The sequence below is a fragment of the Lepidochelys kempii genome, chromosome 24, assembly GCF_965140285.1.
Source record: "Lepidochelys kempii isolate rLepKem1 chromosome 24, rLepKem1.hap1, whole genome shotgun sequence".
Lineage (NCBI taxonomy): Eukaryota > Metazoa > Chordata > Testudines > Cheloniidae > Lepidochelys > Lepidochelys kempii.
Genome location: NC_136403.1, coordinates 3495822 through 3515143, shown reverse-complemented (window position 1 = coordinate 3515143; position 19322 = coordinate 3495822). Strand labels below are relative to the sequence as shown.

At 54.0% G+C, this 19322-nt stretch overlaps 1 protein-coding gene across 1 annotated transcript in view; it reads right to left on the bottom strand.

The window, feature by feature from the left end:
• Nucleotides 1-19322, bottom strand: part of KIRREL1 (kirre like nephrin family adhesion molecule 1) — an 83954-nt gene that overhangs the window by 28613 nt on the left and 36019 nt on the right. The window lies entirely within an intron of this gene.

Genomic DNA, 19322 nt, shown 5'->3' with positions numbered 1-19322 from the left:
CAGGTCTGTTGCCCCACTCGTTTCTACGGCGCGATGCCCATTTACCCTCCTGGTTGTTCTTGCCCAGTCTTGGCATCCTGCTAACCTCAGCCCGTCTAGGCCCCCGCGGCACTGAAGGGGCAGGACAGGGAGGGGCGGGCCGGTTAAGCCAAGGAGGGGATGTCACAGCACATGGGGCTCCCCCCCACATCTCAGGAGCTGAAGAGGCTCCGGGCTGGCAGGGTGGTGTGGCCGGTGGCTGCTGGTGACTCAGCTCTGCTCCTCTGAGCACCGGCGGGGAATCGATGCCCTGGGGCAGGCCCACCCTCACCACCCAGCTGGTGCCCCAGGGCTCTCGGCAAGAGACAGAGCAGTAGCCGTAGCTCGCTCCTTCCTAGAGCAGAGGTGATGGGCAGATCTGGGTTGAGCCCTTACCCTGCCTTTGGTCGCTCCAGCAGGGTCAAACGGGGCAGCTACCATTGGCTGTCGTCTGCATTGCAGTACCTTCTAGCAGCCCCACTCCTGGGTGCAGCGTGCTGTACAAATCCAGACGCCCCTCCCGCCCCAAACAGCTTGTCCTTCAGCTCCCCTCCTCTGAGCTGCGGTGGGGCTCCCAGAGGTGGCTGCATTTCGGTGCTGATTAGGAATCCCACTACGTGTGCTCTGGGATGCTTCCAGCCACAATGCACTCCAGCAGCGCAAGGAGAGGACAGTTATTTATTAAGGTCTCTCAGCCACGCAGGCTAGAATAACAGAAACCCCTGCAGCTGTATTGATCCTGGAGGGAAACTGATGGCTGAGGTAGATCACAGGAGATCTTTTTATTGGGCCAACAAGTGTGGAACAGTGACAGGTGCCTTCAGGCTGGAAACCAGAGCAAGGAGGGACTTTCCCTGTGCATTGCCGAGAGTCAGCCCGCTGCCACTGGCTTTATAGCCCCCCCGGCTCGGCTCGCAGGCTGCTCCGAGCCCTTCCAGCCTCCTGCCAAGCCCGGTGCAGGGAGTTTCCTGGAATTGGGAGGCGTTTTGAGAGACGCTCTGTAAGTGGGCGGCTGGGGATGTGAGACCCCAGCTTCGAGGCCCTGCGCTGCCTGGTTCTGAGCAGAACTGTCATCCGCCCTCACCCCAAACAAGGCCGGGCAGCGCCTCGCGTCTGTGTTGCCCACACACCGGACTCGTCCCCCAGCCACCGGCTTACACCGCTGCCCTGAAAACGTTCGTTCTGAGGGGTTTTGGTTCCCTGCCCACGTGGAATGGAAAGGAATTTGGAAACCTTGGAAGGGGCTGTCCATGGGTCAGCTCTGGGCCTCAGGCTTGTTTTCTTTGCTGTGGGTCTGGATTCTGAGCTGGGGAGCGTCTCTATGTGTCCATATAGCACCTAGCGCAATGGGCTTTCAGGGCCTCTAGGGACGGCTGTAAGACAATTAATGATTATTCTACATTTCCACGGTCTGGATCCAGCCAGCGCGAGGAGGACACTGGTTAGACTCAAGCTTGCAAGCTGGAGGTTGGTTTGAGGTTGCTCAGCCCGGCTTCAAATCTGAGCCGAGTCAGCACCGAACTGAGCTTGCTGGTCACTTAGTGGCACATCACAAACCATGGGTCAGGCTGACACAGAAGGAACCCACCAGGGTCTGACCGCAACGAACAGACCAGGAGAGGTGACTCTTCAAGGCCTGCTGGGAGCTGCAGAATGACACAAGGGGTGGGTGGAAAAACGTCCCAGCCAGCTCTAACATTTCATCCTCTGTGGGAAGGGAGAGCTCGCCCTAGAGATGGGGAAATCGAGGCACGGCGAAGGGAAATGACTCGCGTAAAGCTACAGAGCAGGGTGGAGTCAGGAATCCTGACTAACAATTACCTGCACTAATTACTAGCTCACAAGCAGGGAATCGAGCCCAGGAGTCCTGGCACCCAGTCCTCTGCTCTAACCATTAGCTCACACTACCTGCCAGAGCTGGGACAAGTATGCAGGTGTCCTGGCTGCCAGCCATGGTCTCAGCCCACTAAACACCACTCAGAATAATGGGCAGAAACGACGCAGGTGAATCTTCCGGTGGCACCAAGCCGAGCGGCTCTGCCTCGTCACGCTGAGCTGTGGCATCTGAGTACCTGAGCGTCTGAGATTGTAGATCAAGCCAGGAGGGAAGCCAGCTCTGGCTGGGGAAACGCATCAGATCTGAGCTGGGAGAATAACTCCAGTCCACCATGAAGTGGCAAACATCCGGTCCCGGGGTCTGATGCAGCCGAGGCTGACGGGTTATGAGTGACTCTTGGGTCCTCAGACAGCCGGGGTTAGGCAGAGAAGAACATGAATTTAAAAGTGCCCCCAACCCAGCCTTCAACCCTCCCCCCGGGATCCAAACCAGCGATGCTGCTATTTGATAACCCGGCCTGATCTGCATTTGTAAATGATATGCAGATACAGCCCCTCTGCTCCGGGGTCATTGTCAAAGTGGGCTGCTGGGAGGCAACATTATGGTTGGATGAGCACACTCTGGCCCCCAGCACCGCAGACCTGGCAGAGCCGAGCCCCGGGCAGGATCCTAGATGGGCCATGGCGGGGAGAGGAGACTGGTGGGGCTTTTCCAGCTCCCGTGTATTTCACTGTCCGGTCAGTCCCCCCTCCTGCTTTCCTGGGCCTGAGAGCCTGCCAGGATGGAGGGAGCATGGACCAGGGCAGGTGACTGGCAGCCCCGCTCGCTTTGTCCTCATCCCACTGTGCCCTCCGCAGCAAAGGGCAACCCCGTGGGGTTTTCATCTTCCCCTCCGGCTCAGATCAGTCAAGCCAAGTCCCTGCACTGCACTGGCCTCGGGCATCACAGGGCCCCTCAGCCTCTCCAGCCCCCTGCCGGCAGCACACGATAGTCCAGGCTCGTGAGGACTGAAATGCTTTAGTCTGACCCGGGGGACTGGGCTCGGTGCAGGGCTTTCAGAATACGCTGCGGTGCTGGGGCAGGGCACCAGCCCTTTGCCACAGGGTCTTTATCTCCCCCCTCTGGGTCGCGGATGGCTGGGAAGGAGGGATCCTGAGTTCAGCGCGGTTGCTGGGGGGGGGTAAGACAGTCGAACGGGAAAGAGGGATCCTGGAGACAATGACAGTTTGGCTGTTTGCCACGGCAGTGCGAGCTGAAAGTCTTTTCTTGTCGCTGGGCCTGGACATTATGCTAAGGAGACAGTTGTCTTCCAAAAGGTTTGCTGCTTAAAAGGCATGCCGTGTTTGGCCTCACCTCGGCCTTCACGGGAGATAAATTATTCACACCTTCTGGGCTGGACTTTTCTACCCCTCTTCTCATCCCCCTCCTCCCACCCTTCCTGCATCTGCCGTGTGGTGTGTAAAAAGAAAAGGAGTACTTGTGGCACCTTAGAGACTAACCAATTTATTTGAGCATGAGCTTTCATGAGCTACAGCTCACTTCATCGGATGCATACCGTGGAAACTGCAGCAGACTTTATATACACACAGAGATCAACGTGTTGTGTGTGTATGCCCAGGAGCACTAGTGCATGTGTGTCCATCTGAGTGCACATTTGCACAACCGTGTGTCTATTTCCATGCATTTATGTGTGTGCACACACGCCTGTTTGTGTTGGTCCTGCATATTTGTGTGTGTGTGTGTCCTTCACGTTGTGGGTCTGCAGCTCCGTGTGTGCACTTTTGTGCCTGTCTGCGTGTGTTTCTCTTTGGACCGTGGGCCGAGGAGAGAACCGAAGCGAGGAGCAGAGAGAGGTGAAAAGGAGACACGAGCGTGGCGCGCGGGGAAAGAAGCGAGCGAGCGAGCAGTGCTGCGGAGGAGACATGCAGGCTGGGGGGCGGGGGGGGGAATGCACACTCCAAGCCCTGTCTCCCTCTATTTATCAAACGAAGGACTGATTAAACCCTGGGGCTGGCGCTCCAATCTCCCTCTCTCTCCTCTTGCTATTAAACTCAGGGTTCAAAGAAAAGCTTTTTATTCGCGCCGACAGCTTTCAGATGGAACTAAATCTCTCCGCGCTAGACTTTTTTTCCCTATGTATTTTATCCCTCCAGACCCCCACCTTCTTCCCCTTCTCGATGCTTTTAAATTTAAGCCTTTTTCACCCCCCCCCAGAGTTTTTCACTTCTATTTATATTAAAATAAAATAATAAAACAAAATACAGAGGGGGAAAAAATCCCCCCCACCCCCCCCACGGGTGGTTTTATTCTCCTGGAGAGAAAAGAGGATTTGGATTCTCCTGGCCGTGCTTGGCAGAGCGGAAAGGGAGAGATTTGCACACTGGATGGGGAAGGAGGGATTGGAGCAGGAGAGGGGGGCTAGGGAGAGATTGGGGAGGAGGAGGGGGGCTGGAGAAACTGGATGGGGCAGGGTCCCACTCAGAGAACAGTGGCTGGACTGAGCCAGGAGGGGGAACTGTCGCTGCATCGATGGGCAGGAGGGCTGCTGCACCTGCAGCAGGGGGTGTCCATCTTCCTCTCTGATCCCTCTTTAATCTCTGGAGCAAGGGAGAGGATAGTAGGAGGAAGACCCCTGAGAATCCCCCTTGTGCAGGGGCCTCCCTGGCTGGTGTGGACCTGGACCTCCAGCATAGGGGGCGGATTGTGGGTGTGGGGTGGCCGGAATGCACTGCCCTGTAGCCATTCTCTGCTCTGCAAGGGCCATGGGGAGCAGTGAGTTAGAGCAGCCCTAAGGCTCCTCTAAGTGACACCGAGGGCCATGCTGGGGGAATGGGGTGGGGTCTAACCCCCATGGCCTCCACATGCCTGCCCCAAGCATGGGAGCCAAGTGACTGGGGGTCAGGAGCCCAACTTCTCTCTCCTGTTCCTCAATCTATTGAGGTTCTGGCAAAATCATCTCTCCTGGCTCATCCCAGTCCCTCCTCCCTTACCTGCCCCACTCCCTCCATTCCCTCCTCCCTTACCTGTCTCAGTCCCTCCTCCCTAACCTGCCCCATTCCCTCCATCTCTCCTCTCCTGGCTGCACCACTCCCCTCCATCCTCCCACTACAATGCTAGTTCTTTTCCTTTCTCCTCTAGGATGACTGTAATACAAGGGGTACTAATATTAATCATTTCTTTGTGGGAAAGCCTGGCAGCCCCAAAAGAAACCAGGGCCCCACTGCACTGGATGTTGCATGGATGCCTCATGAAAGACAGGCCCTGCTGGGAAGAGCTTAGAATCTAAGCAGATAAAGAAAGGTGGGAGGGGAAACTGAGGCACAGAGCGGGGCAGTGACTTGCCCAAGGTTACACAGCACATCTGTGTCAGAGCTGGAAATAGAACCCAGGAGTCCTGGCTACACCAGTGGAGCACACCTTCTCCCCCAGCTGGGAGCAGAAACCAAGAGTTCTCAATCCCTGGCCGTGGAACCCACGAGTCCAGAGTCCCAGCCCCTCCCAGCCCCTGTGCTCTAACTGCATCTTCCACAAGGCAGCAGCTTGAACTTCTCCCCTCCCGACTACAGCTCCCCCCCCCCGCAACCCCCCCCAATCACTGGGCATGTCACAGGCACGGCAGCCTGGCTGCAGCTCCAAAGTTCAGAGCTGAGGCTGCGAGTGATTTGTTGCTGAGCACGATTCAATTAAAAGCCCGGGAGCGAAACAGCTTCAACATGGTCCCTGAAATAACCCACGAGGAGCCGCAAACCAACAGCGTGGAGGAAAAAGGGGGAACCTCTCGCCAGCCGGCTCGGCCTCAGACTTCCACCGCACGGGCCGTCAGCAACAGGACAAGCATTAGCAAACTCACCCGCGCGGGGGCCAAACTGGCGAGATCTACGCCCCATTGTGCTGGGCGCTGGCTGGATGCAAGACAAACAGCCCAAGATCTCCATAGGCAAAGGGGAAACTGAGGCCCCAAGGGGAGAGGGGATTTGCCTGTGGTCACACAGCAGATCCAGGAATAGAAGCCAGGTCTCCTGAGTTCTGGTTCAATTCTCTACCCAGTGCACTGCACTGTCACTTCCTGAAGCCTCCCTGTCTACCTCGGGCTGCGATCTCGCCAGCTAACCAGGGTCAGGGTGAGCACGGGGGAAAGATTTGATTTTTTTCCCCAGTGGATAAAGGACGAGATGGACCAAAGTTTGACGAGGGATGGCTGGACACCCAACCAGCTGGGCCCACTGCCCTGATCCAGGGCGGCAGGGACCAGTGGGCTGGTTCTGCTACGGCAGGAGATGGGTTGCCCAGCTCGACCGGCTGCCGGCCGGCGCCTCTCTGGCAGAAGGCAGGCTATCGCACTAAGCAGAGCGCCAGTGGGGTTTGGTAGGAGCCGGGCTGCTGGCGCGGAGACGCGATCGGACGTGGCACTTCCCTTTATTCCTCCCCCCTCCCCCATTTACATTAGGCAGGAGATCAGGGGCTATTTTCGGAGCAGCAATTCAGGCCTTTCGACTGAGCACAGATATTTCCAACGGCAGAAGCGTCCGACGCTCACGAAGGGCAGATGCAAAGAGACAGGCCTCAGCGACAGCTTGGCAGGGCTGGGCAGAACACAGGAATTCCCCCTCATCGACCTGAATAGCACGGGAGAGTTCGGCCAGCGGGGGGCGCCGGCACTGCTGGTTTGTTTCAAGGCACCTGGCTGTTGCTTTTTTCACCTGATAATTATCAGTAGCCAGCACTAGCCAGATACAACTGGAACTGCGACATGGCTCTTTGTCCCCCTCTAGCGGTGGGGCCACAAAGAGGTTCCTAATCCGGGTCTTCTAGCTCACCTGCCTTTAAATCCACAGGGTCTGGGGCCAGGCCCAGCGGCTGCCCATCCCACCCAAAGGGCAGGGCCTTACAGAACAAAGGCGGGAGGGGAAATAAAGAGGATTCGGTGAATAAACAAAGGGCGGGGGCAGCACCTTCCTGCCAAGGTGCTTTCAAATCTGTCCCTGTCCCTGGGCTTGCAGACACGAAGCTGGGACAGTCGCTCCTGTGGGGTTAGGTGCCCGAAAGCTCCAAGCTGCAGAGGTGGGTCTGGAGCAAGAGCAGAACCGCCCCAAAGCTCACACCGGGGGTCTCCCATGGCCTGATTCTCAAGGACACTCGGCAGACAGCACTTAGAACCAGGAGGGAGGGTGCGAATGGGCCCCTGCAAATTTCCCCTGCGCTGGGGGCCTTCCCGGCCGGGTGCAAGCATTCTGCACCCATCCAGCTCCCAGCCAAGGGGGCGAATCGGGGGACGGCAGCTCTCCTGGCCTTCCTCAGGCCCCATAGCGGGAAGAGGGTAAGAGCAGCCCCGCGTCTGTCTGGTCAACAAGGGTCACTTTGCACTGGTGCATTGCACGTGGGGGATCGGGCCCAGCGATGCTGGATTACAGCAGTCTGGCTGAGAGCGCAGCTTAGACCGTAAAACCCACAGAGCCCTCAAAATTTAGCTCTGAGCTCCTGAGATTCCCTCTTCAGCCAACGACCGACCCATTACTTTGGGGGGATCAGCATAAGCCCTGGCAGGCACAGGAGGTGGTGGGTTTTGCAAAACCAAATCCGCAGGGAGCTCAAATCTTAGTGGGTCTCAAGCCCTAAAACTGTCTGGAAAGATGGGTGTTGGCGGGGGGCAGGTTTCCCAGGTTTAAGGAGGAGGGTCTTCTGGTTAATGCATGTGACTTGGAATCCGGACTCCTGGGTTCTAGTCCCAGGTCTTCCACCAACCGCGAGACCTTGGGAGGGTCACTTCATCCCTCTGGGCCTCGGTTCCTTCGGGCGAAATCCGGGGTTCAGGTGCCTCCCAATTCTGGCTCTGCTGCGATCCACAAAATCCCTGCTGACCGTGAGGGCACCTCAATTTTTAGGGTAAAAGTTCCTTCAGCAATTAAGTTTCTGCTTCTGCCGCCTGGCAAATGGGCACCCTAACGCCTAGACTATAAAGTCATTCCCATTCACTGGCCCAAAGGCTATTCCACTGCAGAAAAATACTGAACCAGTTGTTGGGCCAGAGAGAGGGGCAGAGACCGGGAAAGACTCGCAGTCATCATTCTTTAGCACTGCCCCAACCTGTGTCTCCTGCAAACTCCATCAGTCAGGATTTCACGCTGTCCTCCAGGTCACTGATAGACTTGTTAACCAGTGTAGGTCCAAGAATGGATCCCTCCAGAAACACACCCGCCTGCTGAGAATCCCCCCTCCACAGTTACATTTTGAGACCTATCGTTTAACCGGTTTTGAATCCATTTAAGGGGTGCTATGTTGATTTTGTATCATTCTAGTTTCTGACTCAAAACATCGTGCAGTATCAAGTCAAGCGCCTTACAGAAGTCAAAGTATATTCCATCAACATGATTACCTTTATCAACCAAACTCGTAAGCTCATCAAACAAAGACAATATGTTAGTTTGACAAGACCTATTTTCCATAAAACCATGTTGACTGACTTTAATTACATAACCCTCCTTTAATTCCTTATTAATCAAGTCCCTTATCAGCCATTCCATTGTTTTGACCGGGATCTATGTCAGGCTGACAGGCCTATAGTTACCCAGGTCATTCCATTTACCCTTTTTCAATACTGGCACATTAGCTTTCTCCCAGTTCTCTGGAACGTCCCCAATGGTCCAAGAATCCTTGGCCAGCTCTTTTAAAACTCTTGAATGCACGTTCTTGGGACCTGCTGATTTAAAAATGTCTAACTATCGTAGCTGCTGTTTAACCTCCTCTTTAGTTACTGTTGGAATAGAAAGTATTTCAGCATCAATGTACGGCATGAATACATCATCTGACTTTTCCCAAAGGAAAGAACTGTTCTGAGCCTTAATTTGTGAATGTTTGAAATGCACAGTGAAGCACTGGACAGAGAAGGTGCTACGGAAATGCCAGATTATAACAAATCTGTGGCCAAAATATTCTCCACGGTTGCCACTTTGTGGCTACTGGGAACGTCACAGCGACTACAGGGACAGAACTCAGCTCCTCGTGTTCTAAAAAACACTAGCGCCAAAGGAAAATTGCCACAAGCTCTTAGCAGTACGGGGACTATGACACAGCTGCATATTTCTGATTCCATCCAGCAGAGGGTATCGGTGACTAGGCAGTGTACTGTATATGAAGCTAACCCATCTCTCAGTGCTCATGATGCACGCTCTTACATATCTCTGCACGTGCAAAAAAAGAAAAAAACCCCACTGCTTCAATTCAACCTCCCTCCCTTCCTGCAAAAGCATCTGTCTTCCACGTGCCAGAATCCAAACCGTCCGAGAAGCAGAGCAAACTACAAAGGGAGGGTGAGGCAAACACAGACTGACAAGGGGATGCAAATATCTGCTGGTAACGCTGGAGATTGCGGCTTGGAAGGGAACTGGCTCTCGCCCGTCCCAGCAGCAGCGTGCGGCAAAGTAACAGGTGCGACAGGCGCCGGGCGTGTCTGGGGCATTGGGAACATCGCAGCAGCTAGTCAAGTTTGCTGCACCACGGACCGGTGCCGGGAGAGGGGGCGGGAAGAGAGCAGGGCCTGGGAATGTCCCACGCACGAGAGCAAGAACAAGGAGCAGGGAATGTGTTTTTGGATCAAGACGATAAGAATCTCACGGGGCTCAATGCACACAAATCCAGTAACTCCATCGGGACAGATTCTCATTCAGCCTCTGGCCCTTTGCACCTGCCCCATGGCTCCCGCCCCTTTTCCGTTTCCCTGCAGCCCCACAGGGGTATTTCCCCACAAGGAGAACATTAGCCAGGCAGGCTGGGGAGGGCGCCCGGCAAGTGCCCCCTGTGGAATCAGGCTGTGAGTGCAGGCATCTGTCTCTCCAGGATGGACTGGCGGGGAGAGGGTTGGCACAGGGCGCGGGGGGGGGGTTGCTAATGCCCAGACCCGTTTTAAGGACTTGAACACTTAGGCCAAAGGAAAGGAGAAAACCCCCTGGCAATGGAAGACATGGATGCGGGGAATAGCCCAGGGCCTGGCTGCCTGAGCGGTGGGGCCGTCACCAACAGGAAGGCAGAACCAAAGGGTCCTGTGTTGCTTCTCCAGCTGTTCCCAGCTCCTCCCAGGGAAGAGGGGTTAAATCGCGCCCCTCGGACTGTCGCGAGCCCCGGGGCAGGGTGCGGGAAGAGGGGAACGGCCACCCCAGACTGCTTGCCTGGCTGGCCCATCCTGAGGGAGCTACGGTGGCTACCTCTGGGGGCTGGTGTCATTTTAAGTTGGGTATTTCAGAACAGACGCATTGAAATCGCTCCCCATTACCCAGCAAGCACCCATCCCCATTCCTTCTCCCTGTTCCCCCTTCTCAGCTCCCACTCCACACAGGCTGAAGCCCTCTTAATCAGGCAGTGGTGGCTAGCGGTCAGAGCACTGGCAAAGCTTCAGGAGACCTGGATTCCATGCCCAGCTCTACCAATGGAATTTTGGGTAAGCTTTGGCACGTCATTTCACTGCCCCGTGCCTCAATTTCCCCATCTGTAAAACGGGGTTAACAGACCTTCCTATCGTCTCGCCCATTCAGACTATGAGCTCTCTGGGGCAGGGCCTGTCTCACTCTGGGTCCGTGCAGCACCTGGCACCATGGGGCCCCCTGATCTCAGCTGGGGCCTCCTGTTACCGTAATACATGTAATAACCAAGCAGAGCGCTGAATCAGCAAGAGGAATTTTGCCCTTGGTTTTTCACTAGTCGGGGGGTTGTTTAGTACATGGTGGGTGGCTGGTTTTTTGGTATTTAAGTCAGAGATAGAAAAGCTCTCAAGGGGAAGGATGCTCCAGTTGTTTTCATTTTTTAAAAGGCAAAATTATAAAAACAAATGAGAGGGAGACAGCAAGGCGGGGGGGGGGGGGAATTTCTATTCTCCAGTGAACATGCCCATGACACCGACAATTGGGGACCCCAGTCCCCCTCACCCCCCCGCACTGAACCCAATGGCGATGCTCCCACTGACTTCAACTTGAGTCACCCACTGCGGTGGCCCCCGAGGAATCAGCCGCTCTCTGCCAGCACTACATTGCCCAGCAGGGATGGGCGGCTTAGTGAGGACACTGCCTATGGAAACAAAAGGGGCCAGATCCCCAGATCGGTCTTGTCTGGCTTGTTTGACGTCAGCTGGGGATCTGGCTCAGGGTCTGCAGACAACATCCCCAGCACACAGTTGTGCTGCTATGGGAATGAGAGCCTTCTCCCCTGCTGCCCTCGCTCGCACAGCCCAGCCTCTCTGCCTCCTTGGGCCTCGTTCTCTTTTTGGGTCAGTGATGGAAAACAGACTGGAACAAATCTGTGGCTACCTAGGACCTCACTGTCATCCCTGCGCCGCACTCCAAAGCCACTCGGGATTTCACGGCAGAGAAACCCAGATTCTCCTGCTTCAAAAGCCCAGGCCACTCCTACCTGGGCTAAAGGAGAATCCTCATCCACATCTAGCAGTATAGGGCTTACGACACACAGTTGTACAGCTCTGAGTCCGTCCAGCAGAAGACAGTGGCCTCTCTCACACACAAATGAGCCAACTCAATCTTCTTTTGTTTGTGGCACTCTAGGGTCTATGACACACACACGTGCAGGTCCAAGTCCATCCAGCAGAGGGCAGCAATGACACACATTTACAGAAACACAGGCCAAGCCAATTTGTTACACTGTAACAAGTCCATCTGGAATTCTGGGCTCAGACTCAGATGGGGTTAAACCTCCCCCCCCCAATTAACTACAGCTGCTTCCAAATAAAGCCATTTGGTCCCTCCCCTCTGCCTCCCCCAAAATAATTGCTGTCTGTTTGAAATTCTACATTGTTTATATATTTTGAGAGAACTTGGAGCCGACTTGATCTTCCCAGGGACAGCGAAATGGGGCCTGGAGGAGTTGGGGGCGGGGAGGCAGAGTGAACCCAAAACGGTGGGAATTCTCACTCTGGCAAGGGCAGTGAACGTTAAAGGGGCGGCAGGATGGGTATCATGATTAAATAATCAACGGCATTGCGATTGGTGTCTCAAGATGGGAGAGGTGATGTTCGACAGGCCTACGGGGATTCCGATCTTACCTGGCTTTTGCCCTTCTGGCCACGGTTTAAACATGTCAAACATGCATCTGATGAAGTGAGCTGTAGCTCACAGAAGCTTATGCTCAAATAAATTGGTTAGTCTCTAAGGTGCCACAAGTCCTCCTTTTCTTTTTTCAAACATTTTGGTGTCCCCATCTTTGTGCTGGGATGGGAAAGCCAGGATCCCTCCACAGCTGGAAATTGAGCGACCCCGAGAGAGAAACCCTTCGCTTTCTTAGCATTAGTTAGATTGGAAGCGGTCGTGATCGGGCCACAAAGCACCTAACTCCTCGGGGTGCTGGCCCATAACTGGGGCTCCCGGATGCCACGATACAAATAATAAATAATCCTATGCTACGGCAGCCCTGCCACCTCTTGTGACCGCATCGCGAGCCTCCCCAGCTTGACATTTTACTTCAAACGCTCAGCTCCTGGAGTCCTGTGATTTGGTGAGATTCTCCACTTTTATTTTAACCCCCCTCAAGTCTCTAGTCCCTCCTGGTTGCAAAGAAAAGCTGGACAAGGCAGCCCCCGTCCCTCCCCAGAAAGGCTCAACATCTAGAAGGTGGGGAAAAAAATACAAAACACACAATGTTGGGTTAAAAAAAAACCCCTCATGGTTTCTGAAACCAAACTCAGTTTCTTAAACCAAACTCATGGTTCGTGTGGGGCCTGCCTCCTGGTTTCTGAATATCTGGGAGCTGGCGGAGCTGAGATGGGCAGAATTTAACATTGCCACTTATGTCCTGCGACCCCAGCGGCGCCTGGTTCTCAGTTTGCAAGGAGTCCCCTTTGTGCTGTCCAGGGGCCTGTAATTGACATTGGCTTTAAGGCCCCCCATGCTGCCAACAGTTAATGGGACTCAGTCGGCTTTTGCTCCTCCCTTCTTTCATTCCCTCGCTCCCGCTCTCTATCTTCCATCTCCTCTCCAATTCTCTCTGCCCCCACTTCCCATCCAACCTCCCGGCCTCCCGCTCGGGCTCTGAAATAACCTAATGATTTCTCATTTAACTGCCCATCCCCGACAGGCGAGAGGCGCCTTGATTGGTTGTGACACCAATCTCACAACAAATTTAGCACCTCATTTCCTGGCCGATCAAATATTCCACCTCGATTATCTCCTGGCCACAGAGATGGGGCGTTTTGCATCCAAACGAGCAGAACACACCTCCACTGTACGTCAGCCTCAATCAGTTTCATTTCCTGATCAAGTGGATGGGTGGGGGGGCCAGAGAAGGGGGTTGAGGGGAAGCATGCCTGGACCGGGGATGGGCAAATGGACCTACACTGCTGTGCCTTGGACCTGATTTTCATGACCCTATCACACCCTTTACTCCACTTTGGCTATGCAAAGGGCCCTTGCCGTGGGCGCAGCTGCATTTATATCCCCTTGCCCTTGCCAGAGTGGTGCAAAGGGGCCGCAGTGTGAATAAGGCTCAGGCCCTTGGTGTGTTAATTTATGCCATGACAAAGTGAACGCCCATCACTCTTGTTCCAGTCCGGTGGAGTCTCATGCCCGCTCTGGACTGGTGCAGGGCACCGGCCACTGATGGCACCAGCGGCCAGATTCCAAACCAGTGTGAACTAGGTGTGACTCCAGTGCAGGCAATAGAGGGTTGACACCATTTCAACTGTGATCAGGGAGCCAGTAATGAGGAGCTAAATTTTATCCTGCATGTAACTGCAGTGATGTTACATTGGGGGTGGCTGGGGTCAGGGTGAGGAATAGAGAGTCTGCAGACATGAGGGACCAGACCAAACCTGACCTGCCTGCTCCTTTACACAGAAGAAAAACACAACCGGAGAAATTCTCACCATAAATCAGTGTAACAATTGATTTCTATGAAGCTAGGGAAGGACAGGACTTTCTGTTCCGTTTGTATTGCACCTAGCATCTTGGGCTCCTGATCCAGGATGGGGGCTCCTAGAGACAATCCAATACAAATTATTATTATTAACATGCTGATTTACACCCAAGCCCTGGTTAATGGCGGAAGCAAATGCCACAACACAGGATGCCGGCAGGGCTGAGTATAATATTTAGCCCCATTCTTTTTTTAATGAGTTGGCTAGTCTATGAGAGAGCACTGCTCGCTACTGGACACAATAGAATTGCACAACCATGTGTCATAAGCCCTATAGTGCTAAAACCTAGTGGGGATTCTCCTTCCGCTCAGGTGGCAGGGCTTGAGATTTCAAGAGTATGAGGATCTTGGTTTTGTCCATGTGCAGGCCCGAGTGGCATCTCAGTGCATTTATACTGGCCTTGGGAGAGATGCTGCTCTCAGTCATGCTGAGGTCGTGGTCTGACTGGTTATAATGATCCCTCTGTGATGCAGCTGCCTGAATATCAGACAGCACCTCCTTGTGGTGAGCTGTATTACACCCCATCTACACACAAACTTGCATCGGTTTAATTAAGTCAGATCAAACTCCCTTGTGGACTTTCTTATTCTGGTGCCTTATTGCGGTTTAGCTTAAACCAGTTGCGTGGGTCTTGCCTGCACCCTCAGTTTCCAACGAAGCTCGGATCTGGCTCCAAATGTCATAGCTGGCCCCTCATCTTGTGGTTAAGGCCCTGGGCTGGCACTCAGGAGATCTGGTTCATAGGCCCAGCTCTGCCGCAGACTGCAAGCGACACACTGGGCAATTCATATCATTGCTCTGTGCCTCGGTTTCCCTGTTATAATGGGGATCATAACCCTGCCTTGTCTATACAGACTAGGAGCTCTTCGGGGCAGGGCCTGCTTCTCACTGTGGGCCTGGGCAGCGCCCGGAGTAGCGGGGTCCTGATCTCAGTTGGGCCCCTTCAGGCGCTACCGTGATAGACAAAATGGCCAATCTCTACCGCTAGCAAGCCCCACGGCCTGGAACTGAACGTCCCTGAGGCTTGGATCCGCACCTGAGCTCCCTGCCTGCCCTCGTCACCAACCCCGCCCGGCGCCTGGGCTGAGCCTGCCAGCCGCTCTCCCTCCAGCACCTGATGAGCCAGGGTTCCTGGGTCAGTGACATCAGCACAAGCCCGGGCAGCGCGGTGGCGTGATGGGCCGGAGCCAACGCCGACGCGGGAGCTGTTCAGTCGAACGCCGTTTCTCCGATGAGAAGAGCTGGCGGGGGAGTGACGCTGTGACCTATCCCCAGAGACACGCTGACGTGCGCAAGGATACGGCGCCCTATTCGCGCTGTGTCGTCCGCCCCGGGGGGCTGCCAGCCAGGGACAGACGGACGGCTCAGGAGCACCAGACAGACAGAGGGGAGCGAGCTCAGAGGTTCCAAATAGCCTCATTTTAACTCTTCTGATTTTGGCTACCAAGGCAAATGCTGTGCCGTAGGCATACTAGTCCTCCCCAGTGCTCCCCCTAAAAGCTCCCTCAAATGCTTTGCCAACTATCCATCCGCTCTTGTGTTTGTCAGTCCCGGTAGACTCACAGACTACGTAATAGCCCCACACCCCTCCAGCCCGAAAATGCAGTCACTTCCGGGATGGAACGTGGCAGCTGGTGAACAACAGCATCGGCCTCACTCGCCCAGCACTGAGATGCAGCCACCTCTGGGGTGGAACGCAGCAGCTGTCTAAAAGACACACTGCACAACAGGTTGGGACCAGACGCGAAGAGACCCCCTACCCCCATTGAATCTGAGGTTCCTTCCGTCTCTTCCTCTCCCACCGTTCCTTAGGACTGGAAGCTGCTTCCGACAGCAGCTGTGCTCACTGGAAGTGTTGAGAGCTCAGGGAATTGCAGGTTCTGAATAATACCGTGCAACTTTTAATAACTTCTTGTGAGCCATTATGTCAGGCGATGAAACAACAATGGGTGTGTGTTCAACTGGAAAAAGAGCACACGGAGCTACCGCTCCATCCATTATATATGCTTTTAAAGTGGGCTAGAGAAACGCAGCAGGCTTATTAGAGTCTCTAGTTAGCCTGCTATTTAGAGTCATTATTATTTATTACAGCGGCAGCTAGAGGCAACCCTAGATCTAGGCCTGATGGTGCTAGGAGCTGTACACACACAGTGAGCGAGTCCCTGCCCTTAAGGGACAGAAGGTGGGAGGAGAAATTGAGACACAGAAAGGGGAAAGGACTTGCCCAAGGGCACCCAGCAGGTCGATGTCAGGAACAGAACCCGGATCCCACTGCAGTGTACTAGCCACTGGACAACAGCAGATGCTAAAAGGGTTAGGCAGAACTGAGCCTTACAATGCCGTCACTGCTCACAGGAAATTACGCAACAGAGCTGATCACTAGCAGGTGGGTTAAGTGTAATTGTCCCCATTTTACAGATGGGGAAACTGAGGCACAGAAAAGGGGTGACTTTTATGAGGCCACACAGCAAGTCAGTGGCAAAGCCAGGGAAGCAACCCAGGAGTCCTGACTCACAAACTACGGGACCACACTGCTTCAAACACACGTACCAAGAGACATGATCATAGGCACTAAGCCCTGGGGGTGAGTTATAGGATTAACCAGTGTTCAGGCTCCACCATGGCACTAGGGGGCACTGCGCTGCAGGGCATAGGGTGGGGCAGGGGGCTCAGTAGGGGGCACTCTCCCCTATGAGAGGGTATTGGCCAGGTTAGGTGGCACTGCGCTGCAGGAGGTGCTGTCTTTGGGACAGGACAGCAAACCAGGTGTGAATTCTTTCGGCCGCTGAAGTTCCTGTAACCGTTTTCACACAAGCTCTGGCCAGCTGATCAGGGATCAGTCGGGAAATTAATTCCACTCCGCACCACTGAATTCCCTCTGCATGTCCAACTGGGTAGAAGAGTCTTTTTTCACTGCCTGACCGAAGCAACTGAATGGCATTACTGTGCTCTGTTAAACAGTTGCCATGCCCCACCCCAGAGGTGGCTGCATCTTGGTGCTGAGTAGCTTATCCCTAGGCACTGTATTTCTGTGCTCTGTTAAACAGCCCCTGTGCTCCACCCCAGAGCTGGCTGCATTTCAGTGGCAGGTGGAAAAGAAATGATCGTTCTGCATTCGCCAGTCTTCAAAGCGAGATAGCAGGTGCCGACATGCAAATCAATGAAGAATAACGAACCGTTTGTCCTTTGCAAATTTCACAGAGATGCAAAGAGCTTTAATTGTGTCTATTTCTCAAACTCCCATCCCGGGGAAGGTCTGCAAGGTTCACACACTTGTTTTCTTTTCACATGGGCCCTCGCTCGAACCATCCAGCGCTCCCAACCGATCGCTATTTGGATTGGCCGGGCCCTCATAACAGATTCATAATAGTCTTCAAAGCGCTGCCAAACAGAATTCAGCCTCTAACACTGACTATTTATCTGATCATCTGCCAGTTACAGGGGAAGTCTGATTTAAAGAGGTTGCTGGAGAAGAGGCATCCGTCAAACCGTCGCCACATTCATCTTCGCAATCAATTCAGAAATTTTCCATTCAAGTCGCTGTCTTTAGCGATGCGCTGATACCCTGAGCTGAGAATCCAGCTTGCGTGCGTATGGAGGGAGGCATAATTAGATGCCAAGCAAAACCCTGCGCTACACAGGGAACATATAAAACAATTTTCAATTAAAATCTCGTCGGAAGAGGCATAAATACAAAGCAAAATGACACAATGGAATTGGGTTCCATTTTTCGTTTCCGAAGCATCTTAAATATTCGCCATCTAATAATAATTATATATAAAAACAAAGGAACTCCAGCCTTGGAGAACAGATAAATTCCCCCCGCAATTACATTACTTTCAATGCTGCACAGATGCCAATAAAATATAAACCAGGGTCGGGGAGAAAAATAAAATAAAACAAATGAATTGCTTTATTGCAGCCCGGCAAATAAGCTGCACTCAAGAGTGCCGTAGGAGGAAAGAGACTGGCGGACGAGCTCCCAGAATGCTCTGCAACTTCACGTGTACAAGTTGGCATCACTACGGAGGCCTTTGGTAGAGAGCAAGCCGCAGGTGAGGTATTCGAAGGGAGGCTAGCTGCTGGGACGTACAGAGAAGGCAACGTTTGCCATGCACCAGAAGTGGGCGCGATTATAAAGGTCAAGAGTTTGCAAAGTCAACGAATCCTAGAATATCAGGGTTGGAAGGGACTTCAGGAGGTCATCTAGTCCAACCCCCTGCTCAAAGCAGGGCCAATTCCCAACTAAATCACTTTGATTCAGGACAAAAAACTCCCCAGCAGAGTGCCTGACAGTGACCCTACAATAACCACCCAGAAGCAACCCCACAATAGCAACCCAAGGGGGCCAGTCCAAGCCCCACAAGTAACAAGTCAGTCCAGGCACCTAGCACCAACAAGTGACCCTATGGTAACAAGTCAGCGTGGGCAGCCCAGCACCTCTGAACAGCCCTTTGGCAGCAAACAGAGCACCATGGAATCACGAGGGAGCCTACAGCAAGCCAACGGGCACACGTGCGAGGCCAGGGAGAACTTTCAGCTCGCACCCTTGCCAAGGGGTTGACAGGACTGCTGACGTCTGCGACAACCCCTGGCAGCAGAGAGAGATCCAGTGGGCAGAGGAGGGGCCTGGGAATCAGGACAAGCAGCGTGGTCTAGCGGTAGCGGAAGCGGGGGGCTGGGAACCAGATCTCCTTGGTTCTATTCCTGACACTGGGAAGGAGGGTGACCCAGGGGACTGGGAATCAGGACTCATGGGTTCTCGTGCTGACTCACTGCGTGACTCACTCGGGTGAGTGGCGTGCCTCTGTGTTGACGGGCCTGGCATGTCACTAGTGCCCTGGAGTGCTGGGGCCTGGGCTTCCTGAGTGTTTGGAGATCTTTGCACCGCAGCAGATTTCATCTCTCTCTCGGCTGATGGACGCTGTGGTCCAGGTGCCAGTTTCCAGGGCTGATTTCGCAGGAAGGACAGCTGGTCGTAACCAGGCAAAATGGGGCAAATGGACAAAAGGAGAAGAGAAAACGTGTCCAACATAGGCAGCAGCGACATCGTCTGGGGGAGTTGCCAGGGTGGAACATGCCAGGCTTTGCTCAAAGCCTGGGCTCCTGTGCCCCACGGCGCTGGGCACATGGAATGTGTCTGGGGCAGAGGCTGGCTTGAGCCAGACCCCTTTCAGCTGGGACAGCGGGTGGGTGAGGGGAGCTGGGCTGGAGTGAGGGCACTGGGGCTGTTCAAAGGGAAAGACGGTAAAGAAAAGAGGGATGGAGAGAAAGAAAGAAGGGAAAGAAACAAGGAAGGAAGGAAAGAAAAAAAGGATAGAAAAAATGAAAAGAGGAAAGTAAGAACAGAGACACAAAAGAAAGAGGAATGAACAGAGTGCTGTGCTGGGGGGTGGGAGAGGTGCCCCCTACACTCAGCTCCTCCCTGAGTCCCAGCCCCTCTTCCTCCCACCCACTTGGGCAGTTCAGTCCTGAACTCTCAAAACCCCTGAAATGCCTCAATTTGTTTTGCTTCAGTGACAGTTAATTCTCCCGGGAGCCGAGCCTGGGCACGAGCTC